This window comes from Anomaloglossus baeobatrachus, chromosome 5 (assembly GCF_048569485.1).
Source record: "Anomaloglossus baeobatrachus isolate aAnoBae1 chromosome 5, aAnoBae1.hap1, whole genome shotgun sequence".
Lineage (NCBI taxonomy): Eukaryota > Metazoa > Chordata > Amphibia > Anura > Aromobatidae > Anomaloglossus > Anomaloglossus baeobatrachus.
In genome coordinates this window covers 462,549,009-462,561,217 of record NC_134357.1, presented here as the reverse complement: position 1 = coordinate 462,561,217, position 12,209 = coordinate 462,549,009, and positions in this window count along the sequence as shown.

Below are 12,209 nucleotides of genomic sequence, written 5' to 3'. Positions count from 1 at the left end.
TCACTGCAGCCATATTTAATTGACACCCACTAGGGCCATGGAGTCGGGCCCCGCCACCACTGACGACCCCCGGACTAGTCCGGCCCGGCACCGGGTGTCCCATAGCCCTGGGGTGGGTGAGTCAACTTTGGCGTCACAAACAGGATTTCGTGCCCGGTCCCACCGGGTACTGTGCGCCTGCAGAAACTGTGCTTAAAAGACTGTGTTACTGTTTGAAAACTGCCGCCACCATTAGCCTCGCTGAGCGCAGGAAGAAGGGGGGCGTGCCAGAAGAAAGGGCGCGAAGAGAAGCCCCGCCCCCTTGGTCTTGCAAGGAAGAGCGCGAAGCTAAGCCTGCGATGCAGAGCAGAGATTGAAAAATGGCACCCTGAAAAGAGAATTGACTTTCTGGCTGTTCGGCTTGCTGCCTAAAGAAAGGAGAAGTCGACTTACCGGCCAGAGAAGGAGAATCCCGGAAACACCAAGGGGGAGCGGACGGAAGATGTCTGCGTTCAGCCCTGTCGGCAGCATGGCGGGACTCAGAAGTGGAAGAGGCGGAGTGGCCTTTGATGTGGAGGATCGCGGCCCGAGTGAGCTCCCCGCGGGAACCGCTGCCTGGTTGGAGCGGGAGCTGGGTCGATTCTGCATCCGGGTGAGAGCACAGACACTGCAGCAGGTGCTCGACTGGAAGGCGGAAGTCCGGAGGATGGTCGCCGCGGTGTGGGCCCAGGAACAGAGGGCCGCCGCAGCAGCCGTGTCGCGTGAAGATAAAGCCACGCAGACCCCCATGGCATCCCTCCTCAGCTGGGAGCCAGGACCCGACAGCACCGTGACGAGTGAGCCCTGTGAAGCACCACTCCGGGATCAAGAGGTACCGTGTACGCTGCCCCCGCCACTGTTCCCGCTGGAGGTTCATAGCCCGGGGATGTATTGTGCCTGGAGAAGAAGTCCGGTGTCCCGTACGACATTGGCACAGTACGGTCCCCTGCAATGGTAACCGCATCCGTAAGTTAACCACTGAAGTTAAACGTTCGAGTTGAAAGTTTTAAAGGACCTGCTCCAGAAATAATGCCTCCTGCCTTTGTTGAACGTCCCTAAGTTCTCCAGGAGACGCCACGCGGCACAAGAGGTGGAAGGAGGAGGACCTTGTCTGACTTGTTGACCGTCGCTGGGTCGGAGTCCCAGTGGGCGCCATCAAGGGTCGGAGCCCCTGGTGGAGGACGACAAGGAGTTAATGGAGTCAGGACAGTACATAGCCCCTGAATCCTTGTCCCCTGTTCTTTTTGAAGATGACCCCCCTGTTTATGTGTTACCGGGCCACTGGACTGGAATGTGGTCCCCGGTGAATGTGTTATTTATGTGCCTCCCATAAAGGGAAGAAAAGTTTTACTGTTTATACATAACAAAATTTTGCAGTTTCTTCCATTGTTTTTGTTGTTTCAGCCCGAGGACGTGCTGGGATTCGCTGTGGGGGAGTGTGGCGCCCCTGAGGCTTCCGTTGCCACAGAGACATTGCACCCCAGTCAGAGGTGTGATGTGCCATCCTGGGTAAGGAAAGGGGTACATGCCAGTTCACAGGTAAAACTGCACTACACCCATTGCTAGGCAGACACTGGGACCAGGTACAGTGGCAGCAACCCTCCCATGCTGCATGCTGAGAGGGGCCGTAAGACCCATCCCTGCTCCCATAGGGTGGTAGCTTTGCAACCGGGGGGTGGGAAGAGCCAGTCGAGTGTAGAGCAGAGAGGAAGGTCAGAGTTTCAGTTTACCTCAGAGAGTGAGAGAGTGAGGAGACAGCATGTAGCTGTGAAAGAGAAAGGAGCTCTGTGAGTTCAGAGTGTCCGCAACAGAGAAAGAAAGTAACAGAGAAAAAGAGAAACAGAGAGTAGAAGAAGAGCTCTAGTCAGGCAGGAGCAAAAGAAAGAAGAAAGTGACGCTTCCTGGTGAAGACCCTGGGACTCGGAGGGTCCAGGTGACACCAAGCAGGGAACGAAGGGATTCCAGGGCCACAGATAGCTTCAGAGCTGGTGGCCAGTGAAGTCAGCGGAGAAAGGACACAATTAGAGGGGTGCACTGGCATTTACCCCCAGATCTACCCGGGATCAGCGGAGGTCCCTGACGGTGGTCCCAGCAGTCCAAAGGCTCCTGCAGGCCTTGACAAGAACTGTGAGTAAAGACCTTGAAACTGCACCCCTGGTGTTGCCTCAGTTATTTCTCTGCATAGACACTAATAAGCACCAACAGTGTCCCCGGGGCACCGCTCCACCTGTGGGGAGCAGTACCACCATTGCTGCCATATCATCACCCCGGAGGCCTCACACAGCAGCGGCGGCTAATAGCCGCAAACCACAGGTGGCGTCACGAAACATAAACTTTATTCACTGCAGCCATATTTAATTGACACCCACCAGGGCCACGGAGTCGGGCCCCGCCACCACTGACGACCCCCGGACTAGTCCGGCCCGGCACCGGGTGTCCAATAGCCCTGGGGTGGGCGAGTCACATGTTTCCTCCATCCTGGCATGTATGTTTCCTCCATCCTGGCATGCATGTTTTCCCCATCCAAACATGCATGTTTTCCCCAACCTGGCATGCATGTTTCCTCCATCCTGGCATGTATGTCCCCCCCCCATGCTGGCATGTGTGTTCTCCCACCCCATGCTGGCATGTGCGTTCCCCCACCCCACGCTAGCATGTGCGTTCCCCCACCCCACGCTGACATGTGCGTTCCCCCACCCCACGCTGCCATGTGCGTTCCCCCACCCCACGCTGCCATGTGCGTTCCCCCACCCCACGCTGCCATGTGCGTTCCCCCTCTCCCGCCCCACGCTGCCATGTGCGTTCCCCCACCCCACGCTGCCATGTGCATTCCCCCACCCCACGCTGCCATGTGCGTTCCTCCACCCCACGCTGCCATGTGCGTTCCTCCACCCCACGCTGCCATGTGCATTCCCCCACCCCACGCTGCCATGTGCATTCCCCCACCCCACGCTGCCATCTGCGTTCCTCCACCCCACGCTGCCATGTGCATTCCCCCACCCCACGCTGCCATGTGCATTCCCCCACCCCCACCCCACGCTGCCATGTGCATTCCCCCACCCCCACCCCACGCTGCCATGTGCGTTCCCCTACCCCACGCTGCCATGTGCGTTCCCCCACCCCCACCCCACGCTGCCATGTGCGTTCCCCCACCCCACGCTGCCATGTGCATTCCCCCACCCCACGCTGCCATGTGCGTTCCCCCACCCCCACCCCACGCTGCCATGTGCGTTCCCCTACCACACGCTGCCATGTGCGTTCCCCCACCCCCACCCCACGCTGCCATGTGCGTTCCCCCACCCCCACCCCCACCCCACGCTGCCATGTGCGTTCCCCCACCCCTACCCCACGCTGCCATGTGCGTTCCCCCTCTCCCACCCCACGCTGCCATGTGCATTCCCCCTCTCCCACCCCACGCTGCCATGTGCGTTCCCCCTCTCCCACCCCACGCTGCCATGTGCGTTCCCCCTCTCCCACCACACGCTGCCATGTGCGTTCCCCCACCCCATGCTGGCGCTGCCGCACACGAGTTATAAAAAAAAAAAAAAAAAGCAACACACAACTTACCTTCCTGCACCCGCTCCACCGCTGCACGCTGGCCAGTTCCCACGTGGCCAGCAGACGGCGCTGGCGCCGCTCTCTGACGCTCCTCCGTCTCCTAGGCAACACACCTGCAGCCTGGGGGAGGAGGAGTGTCAGAGCGGAGGAGAAATGTCTCCTCCGCTCCAACACAGATTTGATCTGCCGGCGCGACTGCACTAGCAGACCAAAACTGCAGGATCGGGCGACAGCACGTGTGCCAGCAGAATGGGCTCAGCGTGCCCCTGGTGGCACGCGTGCCATAGGTTCGCCATCACTGCTATAGTGTTAAGCCAGCCTAAGGGTATGTGCGCACGTGTGCGTATTACATGCAGTTACGCTGCGTTCTGCACCGCAGCATAACTGCATGCGTCCTGCGTCCCCTGCACAATCTATGGAGATTGTGCAGGAGCCGTGCGCACGTGGCATGTTAGAACGCAGCGATTCAGCTGCTTGCCGAATCGCTGCGTTCTAAGAAGTGACATGTCACTTCTTCCGTGCGGTTTGCATGCTGTCTATAGGGAGAGGCAGCATGCAGAGCGCACGTTCTCTGCCGGCACCATGCGCTTCAGAACGGAGCTTTGAGCTTTTCAGCTGCGCTCTGAAGCGCACATTTTCGGTGCGGTGCAGAGCGCACACGTGCGCACATAGCCTAATAGAAGTTTCATGAAAGTACGGTAGGTAAGTTTTATCTAATCTATGGAATAGCCATCAACATTTGTTTTAGGTTTTATCTGTGTAAAGGCCCCGTCACACTAAGCAACATCGCTAGCAACATCGCTGGTAACGAACAACTTTTGTGACGTTGCTAGCGATGTTGCTGTGTGTGACATCCAGCAACAACCTGGCCCCTGCTGTGAGGTCGTTGGTTGTTGCTGAATGTCCTGGGCCATTTTTTAGTTGTTGCTGTCCTGCTGTGAAGCACAGATCGCTGTGTGTGACAGCGAGACAGCAACAACTAATGTGCAGGCAGCAGGAGCCGGCTTCTGCTGAGGCTGGTAACCAATGTAAACATCGGGTAACCAAGAAGCCCTGTCCTTGGTTACCCGATATTTACCTTTGATACCAGCCTCCTCCGCTCTCACTGCCTGTGCTGCCGGCTCCTGCTCTGTGCACATGTAGCTGCAGGACACATCAGGTAATTAACCCGATGTGTGCTGTAACTAGGAGAGCAAGGAGCCAGCACTAAGCAGTGTGCGCTGCTCCCTGCTCTGTGCACATTTAGCTGCAGCACACATCGGGTAATTAACCCCATGTGTGCTGTAGCTAGGAGAGCAAGGAGCCAGCGCTCAGTGTGCGCTGCTCCCTGTTCTCTGCACGTGTAGCTGGTCACTGGTTGCTGGTGAGCTCACCAGCAACTCGTGTAGCCACGCTCCAGCGATCCCTGCCAGGTCAGGTTGCTGGTGGGATCGCTGGAGCGTCGCAGTGTGACAGCTCACCAGCAACCTCCTAGCAACTTACCAGCGATCCCTATCGTTGTTGGGATCGCTGGTAAGTTGCTTAGTGTGACGGTACCTTTACTGAAACCTTAATCTTTTGCAGTGGCTCCGCTTCAAAAGGCGCCTGAAAAATCATTCAAAAAAACGGATAAAAGACTTTTCTTATTTCTATTGTAAAACAATTTGCTGTTCATACGTTCAGTCTTTTGAGTATTTTTATTCAGCTTAAGGTTATAAAAAATGCCTGATGGGAGAAAAGAAAGTGCATGTCACTTTTTTGAAGTGTCTCCTCATAGAAATCCTCTCCAAACTAAGCACTGTCTAATCAAAGGGCTGCAAAAACACTTTAGGGAAAAATAAAAGAAAAAAAACTCTCCAAAAACGCTTGAAGATCTCTTCAAAACCACTTCAGGAGAAGCTTCAGGAATGTTAACTCTTTTCGAATGTATTTAGTGCTTTTTAAGGTGGATTATGAAACTTAGTGAACACACATCCATTGACGGGAATACATCAAGTTTGGCTTCTCCTAAAGGCTGCTTTACACGCAGCGACATCGCTAGCGATGTCGCTCGTGAAAGCACCCGCCCCCATCGTTTGTGCTTCACGGGCAAATCGATGCCCGTAGCGCACAATATCGCTAACACCTGTCACACTACTTACCTGCCTAGTGACATCGTTGTGGCCGGCGAACAGCCTCTTTTCTATGGCAGGCGTCCAATAGAAGCGGAGGGGCAGTGAGCAGGCGCATGAAAGTCCCGCCTACCTCGTCACCGGAGAACGCTTGTACGGCGTTGTTCGTCGTTCCTGGGGTGTCACGCGTAGCGATGTGTGCTGCCTCAGGAATGACGAACAACCTGCGTCCAGGTCAAGGAACGACATTTGGAAAATGTTCGACGTGTCAACAATCAACGATTTGGTGAGTATTTTGTATCGTTAGCAGTTGCTCGTACGTGTCACACACAACGAGGCCGGATGTGCGCCACGAATTCCGTGACCCCAACGACATCTCGTTAGCGATGGATGTCGTTGTGTGTAAAGCCCCCTTAAGCAGGAGTAAGTTCATCAATAGGCACACACACCTCCCTACTTCGCCCTCCTGACATTTTTGTGATGTACATATAAAAAATAGCAAAGGTGACAACATTTTAGCGTAAAAGACATACTGAAGTTCTTGGAAGGGTCGGTGTAAACAGGGAATTCTTTAGATCCTGTTAAGCTTTTAGGTTCATTCTCTTTTCCTTGCCTTTGGATTATATCGGAAAACAGCGTCCACCTGGGCAGAGTAGAGGTGATTCTCCAGCAGAGACATTGCCAGAGTCTTCCATTCATCAGATGTCCTGGTTAGAATCCAGTACATTGTCCTCGTCTACTTATGGCCATGTCTTAGTTAAGGCTTTTCATTGTTTTTGGCAGTGAAGGCCTGTAAACTGAGCGTCTATTACCGCAGCCATGGGACTGAGCAGAATGTATTCAGCAAGAACAGCTTTGCACAATTTGTAAACTGATGAAAGTTTTCCTTTAACAGCAGCTTTCCTTGTCCATCTGGAAGAAATGTAGAAGGAGGCAGTGAAAATGTCACAATAATACATTTGTACTGAGCAAAAACTTTCCTAATCTAATTTTAAAACATTTGCTCCACCACCTATAGGCAGCTACATTCAACTGGCTCCCATCACCATTAATATTAGCCAGACCTCGGCTGCTACAAATATTTATTCTATGGTTATATGCTGCCTCTGCTTTCATGTAGGTTAAGTTGTAATCTCTGGCCTGTCAGCTGCAGGATATAGCAGGGGATAAATCATCCTCTCCCCAACTGATAGATGTCTGAAGTGTTGTATATAAATGGCGGGAGATATCAATGTATAGCCCAGTTTAGGTTGCGTTAGCTATAAACACTGACATTCCTTAGCAGTGAAGCCATTTGCTGGCTAAGCACTCATAAGCTTCTCCGGGGTCGGACGCTTTCTGTGCTCAATCAGGTTTTAATGATTTCAGATGCGTGCAATTAATGAGCGCTAGATTAATTGGAGGATTATGGCATGAGGGTCCAGGATGTGGTGAGAAGCCATCAATACATTACACCGGTGCTGACAGCCCCCTTCAGCTTCCTGACATTGAGTGATCGGAGGCTTGGATTTGCCCTTTTGATGGAATGTACCTGCCGGATGTTTATTATACACCAGATGGGCGCCATAGACCAAAACATTCAAAAGGGGAGAAAGAAGTCTTCCAACCTTCCTTGCAAAGAAGATGTTGGACATTTTTTTATTATTATTATTATTTTTATTGTATAGATAAATGGATTATAATGAGAATAATCTAGGTTACCACCCAGAGCCCAAGGCTCATTAACGAGTCTGCACCAGAGGAGAGCGCCCTGTAAAGGGCGCTTTACACGCTGCGACATCGCTAACGATATATCGTCGGGGTCCCGGTGTTTGTGACGCACATCCGGCGACGTTAGCGACATCGCAGCGTGTGACAGCTAGGAGCGACGATCAACGATCGCAAAAATCGTTGATCGTTGACACGTCGCTCCTTTTCATAATATCGTTGGTGGTGCATGCCGCTGTTTGTTCATTGTTCCTGCGGAGTCACACATCGCTATGTGTGACACCGCAGGAACGACGAACATCTCCTTACCTGCGTCCACCGGCAATGCGGAAGGAAGGAGGTGGGCGACATGTTCTGGCCGCTCATCTCTGCCCCTCCTCTTCTATTGTGCGGCCGTTTTGTGACGCCGCTGTGACGTTGCTGTGACGCCGAACGCACCTCCCCCTTGAAGGAGGGATTGTTCGGCGGTCGAAGCAACGTCGCTGAACAGGTATGTGCGTGTGACACTGCCGTAGCGATATTGTTCGCTACGTCAGCAATCACCAAATGTCGCACGAACGACGGGGGCGAGTGCCATCGCTCGCAACATCGCTAGCAATATCGCAGCATGTAAAGCACCCTTTAGTGTGTGTTCTAAGACTACCCGGCCTGCAGAGACCAGCATCTCCCCCACAAGTGACTTTCCTTCATGTCTCTGGAGCTGATTCGTTACTGTTGATCTGAGCCAGCAACGGAGTGCACTGTCATTGTGCACATCACACTTGGACTAACCCAGCCCCTGAAACTACGTGTCACACAAATGGGTGTGAGCCCACTCCACCACAGACATGCTAGCTACAGAGAACTACCAAGCGAGCGGCGAAAGGGAAGTGAAGGGGATTCCTGCGTCTAGGGAAGGGGGAGATGGTGACCATTGACCAAACCTACTGCTGATACCTGAGGTCCCTCACCACCTTACATAGGTTCCGCATCTATATGCCGAGCCGGATACCTGACCCTAGGTATCCCTAGTGCTGGACCCTAAATAGGGAAGGGGTGGGATGAGCTCCTCGTCAACCCCACTAAATGCTAAACAAAGACATAGGGAGGACACACAGGGAAAATGCATGAACTACTTATCCACAGATGACTCAGGCAGAAGTTCAGCAAGGCTTCAGCAACAATACCACAGAGGAGTACAAGCCACCTGCTTGCAACCAGAGTTTGAAAGAACTGACTAATATCACCAGCACCAGTCCAGGGAAGAAGAGATTATTTAAGCACCAAGAAAATACTGATGATCAGCAGCTGGATGGAAGGCAAGCTCCTCTTGAGTCCAAAAGGGGGAGAGATGAAAATTCAGCAAGAAAGCTACCTATTACAATGAATACTAACAGCAGGAACAATAGAAAGTCAGGGAATATTTTGTGCAGCCAAACGCTGTGACCTTCTATTGCTAGAAACCACATGACTGTCTGTCATGCATGACACACCTATGACGTTAACTTGGAGAGGTGTGACTAAGTGCCTACTGGGTATTCACCAGAGCCTCTGATTGTGACATTGGAATTGACTTCCGGTAGACACGAGGTACCCCTTCAGTGCAGTCCCCAGGCTACAGAAGCTGATCCCAGGGGTTAGGGACGCAGGTACAGAGCTTAAGGTAACAGGCATTACTGTATCAGGATAATAGGTAGGGTAGATACATGTACAGGTTCATACTGGAACTAGATGGCTGATTCTGACAGGACGGCTGATTCAGACAAAAAGACTGGAGTGGGATACAGGTTGGCAGGACAGACCCGGTTTCAAACAGACTGGGCAGGTTCAGGTACAGGCTGACACAATGGAATCGAGTACGGGCAGAGTGGGCAGGTTTGGGTTTAGGCATAAGGTCACAGTGACTTGACAGCTAACTAGCAGGTGAAAGATCTCACAATACAGAAGTTGTCCAGGTGCCTTTAAAAAAGGGAGAGTGCCTGAAACACCTAGTGTTCCTAAAACGATTGGCTGGGGACACTTGCAGAGTGCATGCACTGCCCCTTTAAAAGACAGGGAGTGTGTGCGTTTACACTTTTAGTGTGCTCCCAGGAGACCTGCACGGTGTGCGCTGGCCCTGGCAGTAGAGAGACGCAGCAGGGACCAGAACAGGAGCAGCTGGACGGCTGGGGAGGTGAGTGTGTCGGCATTACACAACTGCAGCCTCTGCCCCTAATGATGCTTCCTTTCAGTATCCCAGCATGCATTGGGATTCTCAAATGAAGCTTCATCAAAAATGGAAGTAATAAAAAAAATTAAATTGTGTAGTTAGTAGAGTTGAGCGCGGTTCGAGGTTCTCCAGTTCGCGGCTCGAGTGATTTTGGGGCCTGTTCTAGATCGAACTAGAACTCGAGCTTTTTTGCTAAAGCTCGATAGTTCTAGATACGTTCGAGAACGGTTCTAGCAGCAAAAAAACAGCTAATTCCTAGCTGGCTTTCCGCTGTAATAGTGTAAGTCACTCTGTGACTCACACTATTATGAAATTTCAGTTTATAGTGTGCGGGAACAGCGCCTTCAGATCACTGCTGTATGGATAATTTTTTTTTTCCTTGTCTTCCTTCCCTAAGCGCACGCGTGTAGTGGGGCGGGCCAGCATGTCAGCCAATCCCAGACACACACACAGCTAAGTGGACTTTTGTGGACTTTTAGCCAGAGAAGCAACGGCATGTGTGATAGGATGTCCATGTCACATGTCCCTGCATTATAAAACCTGACATTTTCCTCCAGCACGCCATTATCTGCCTTCTGCGTCCTTGGTGTCAGACATCACTGGCGCAGCTCCTATCGCCGATACTGCTGTATACGCTCCATACACAGCGCTGGACAGCTTAGGGAGAGCACTTTCTATCAGTCCTTTTAAGGGCTCATACCGGCAGGGTCAGAGCCATAGGTGACAGGTCCTGAAAACAGAGTTTAACAGCTACACAAGATGACAGCGTCTGTGGAGCTAAGGTCAGGGATTTCCTCGCTGCATTTCCCCATTAGGAGGGATAGAAAGGCAGGCTTCCTTTCCTCTACCCAGAGCCCCACAATCCTGCCACTGTACCCTCCTGCCCTTTGCACACTCAAACTCATTATAACTAAGCCATTATACTAGCAAACACTGAGTGAACTTAGTGGCATCCTAAACGTGGCTGTTGGACTTCTGTATCGTCCCACAAATGCAAAGATATTTGCAGCACGTCTGCCTGCATTGCACACTCAAACTCATTGTTACTAAGCCATTATACTAGCAAACACTGAGTGAACTTAGTGGCATCCTAAACGTGGCTATTGGACTTCTGTATCGTCCCACTAGTGCAAAGATATTTGCAGCACGTCTGGCTGCATTGCACACTCAAATTCATTATAACTAAGCCATTATACTAGCAAACACTGAGTGAACCTAGTGGCATCCTAAACGTGGCTGTTGGACTTCTGTATCGTCCCACAAATGCAAAGATATTTGCAGCACGTCTGCCTGCATTGCACACTCAAACTCATTGTTACTAAGCCATTATACTAGCAAACACTGAGTGAACTTAGTGGCATCCTAAACGTGGCTATTGGACTTCTGTATAGTCCCAGTAGTGCAAAGATATTTGCAGCATGTCTGCCTGCATTGCACACTCAAACTCATTATAACTAAGCCATTATACTAGCAAACACTGAGTGAACTTAGTGGCATCCTAAACGTGGCTATTGGACTTCTGTATCGTCCCACAAGTGCAAAGATATTTGCAGCACGTCTGCCTGCATTGCACACTCAAACTCATTGTTACTTACTAAGACAATATAATACCAAAAATTGAGTAAACTTAGTGGCATACAAGAAGTGGCTGTTGTACTCCATTAGTGCCCCACTAGTGCAAATCTATGTGCAGCACCTCTGCAGGACACCCTCCTGCCCTGTTTTTAATAAGCTATAATGATAGCAAAAAATACTGCCATTTAGTGGCATCATAGAACTGGCTGTTGTATTCCATTAGTGCCCCACTGGTGCCAAGCTATTTCTAGCACCTCTGCATGACACCCTCATGCACATTTTGCTACGCTAATGTTATAGCAAACTCAGGGAATTCATTGCTGCATTTGATAATTCGGAGGGATAGAAAGTGAGGCTTCCTTTAGCTTTTCCTTCTGTTCATAGACAGCATCTCCAAGTCCACACCCGAAGAGCAATTTCTCCTCCACATGTAAGTGTGGAGAGGCAGCTAGTGCGCATGCGTATGCCGATTTACCCCAGCTGCAGCCTAACTACAGTGTTTCGCCTAGTGACTATGCTCAGCCTGACTGTGCCATTCCTGAGGCTAACTCTTCATTTCGGGATACAGCGCATGCTCCCACACTTAGTGCCAAAAGCCTCTTTGCACAGGTACTTGCATTCCGTGCGGGTCTAAATCCTGTTTTGTGCCTAGACACCATGCTAAAGCTGATAGTCTTTTTTTCAGACTGTATTTCATGCTACTGAGCATGCTCAGGCACTTACTGCATCAGAGACTAGGTCCGGTAATGAACTCTTTGGCCCTGCCCCTGATGTGGGGGGCCCACAGGGCATCAGGTGTCCTGACAATGTGGCCAGGCCACTCCCAAATGGCTTGCAGAGGCCCGCCCCTATGACTTGTCACCTCATTATTGATGGTCAGACGATGACTGGTGAGGTGTTTGTGTCGTGGCAGCCATGAGGTCATTATTGAAGTTGCGGTTCCAAATAGGACGCTAGTTATGCCACTCATGACGTGTCACTCTGCTTTTGTCTCCAGGAGGTGCATTGTGGTCCACCCTGGTTTGGGGCGGACCCAGGTTATAAAACGGGCTGGAGCCAACAAGGAGGTGAGC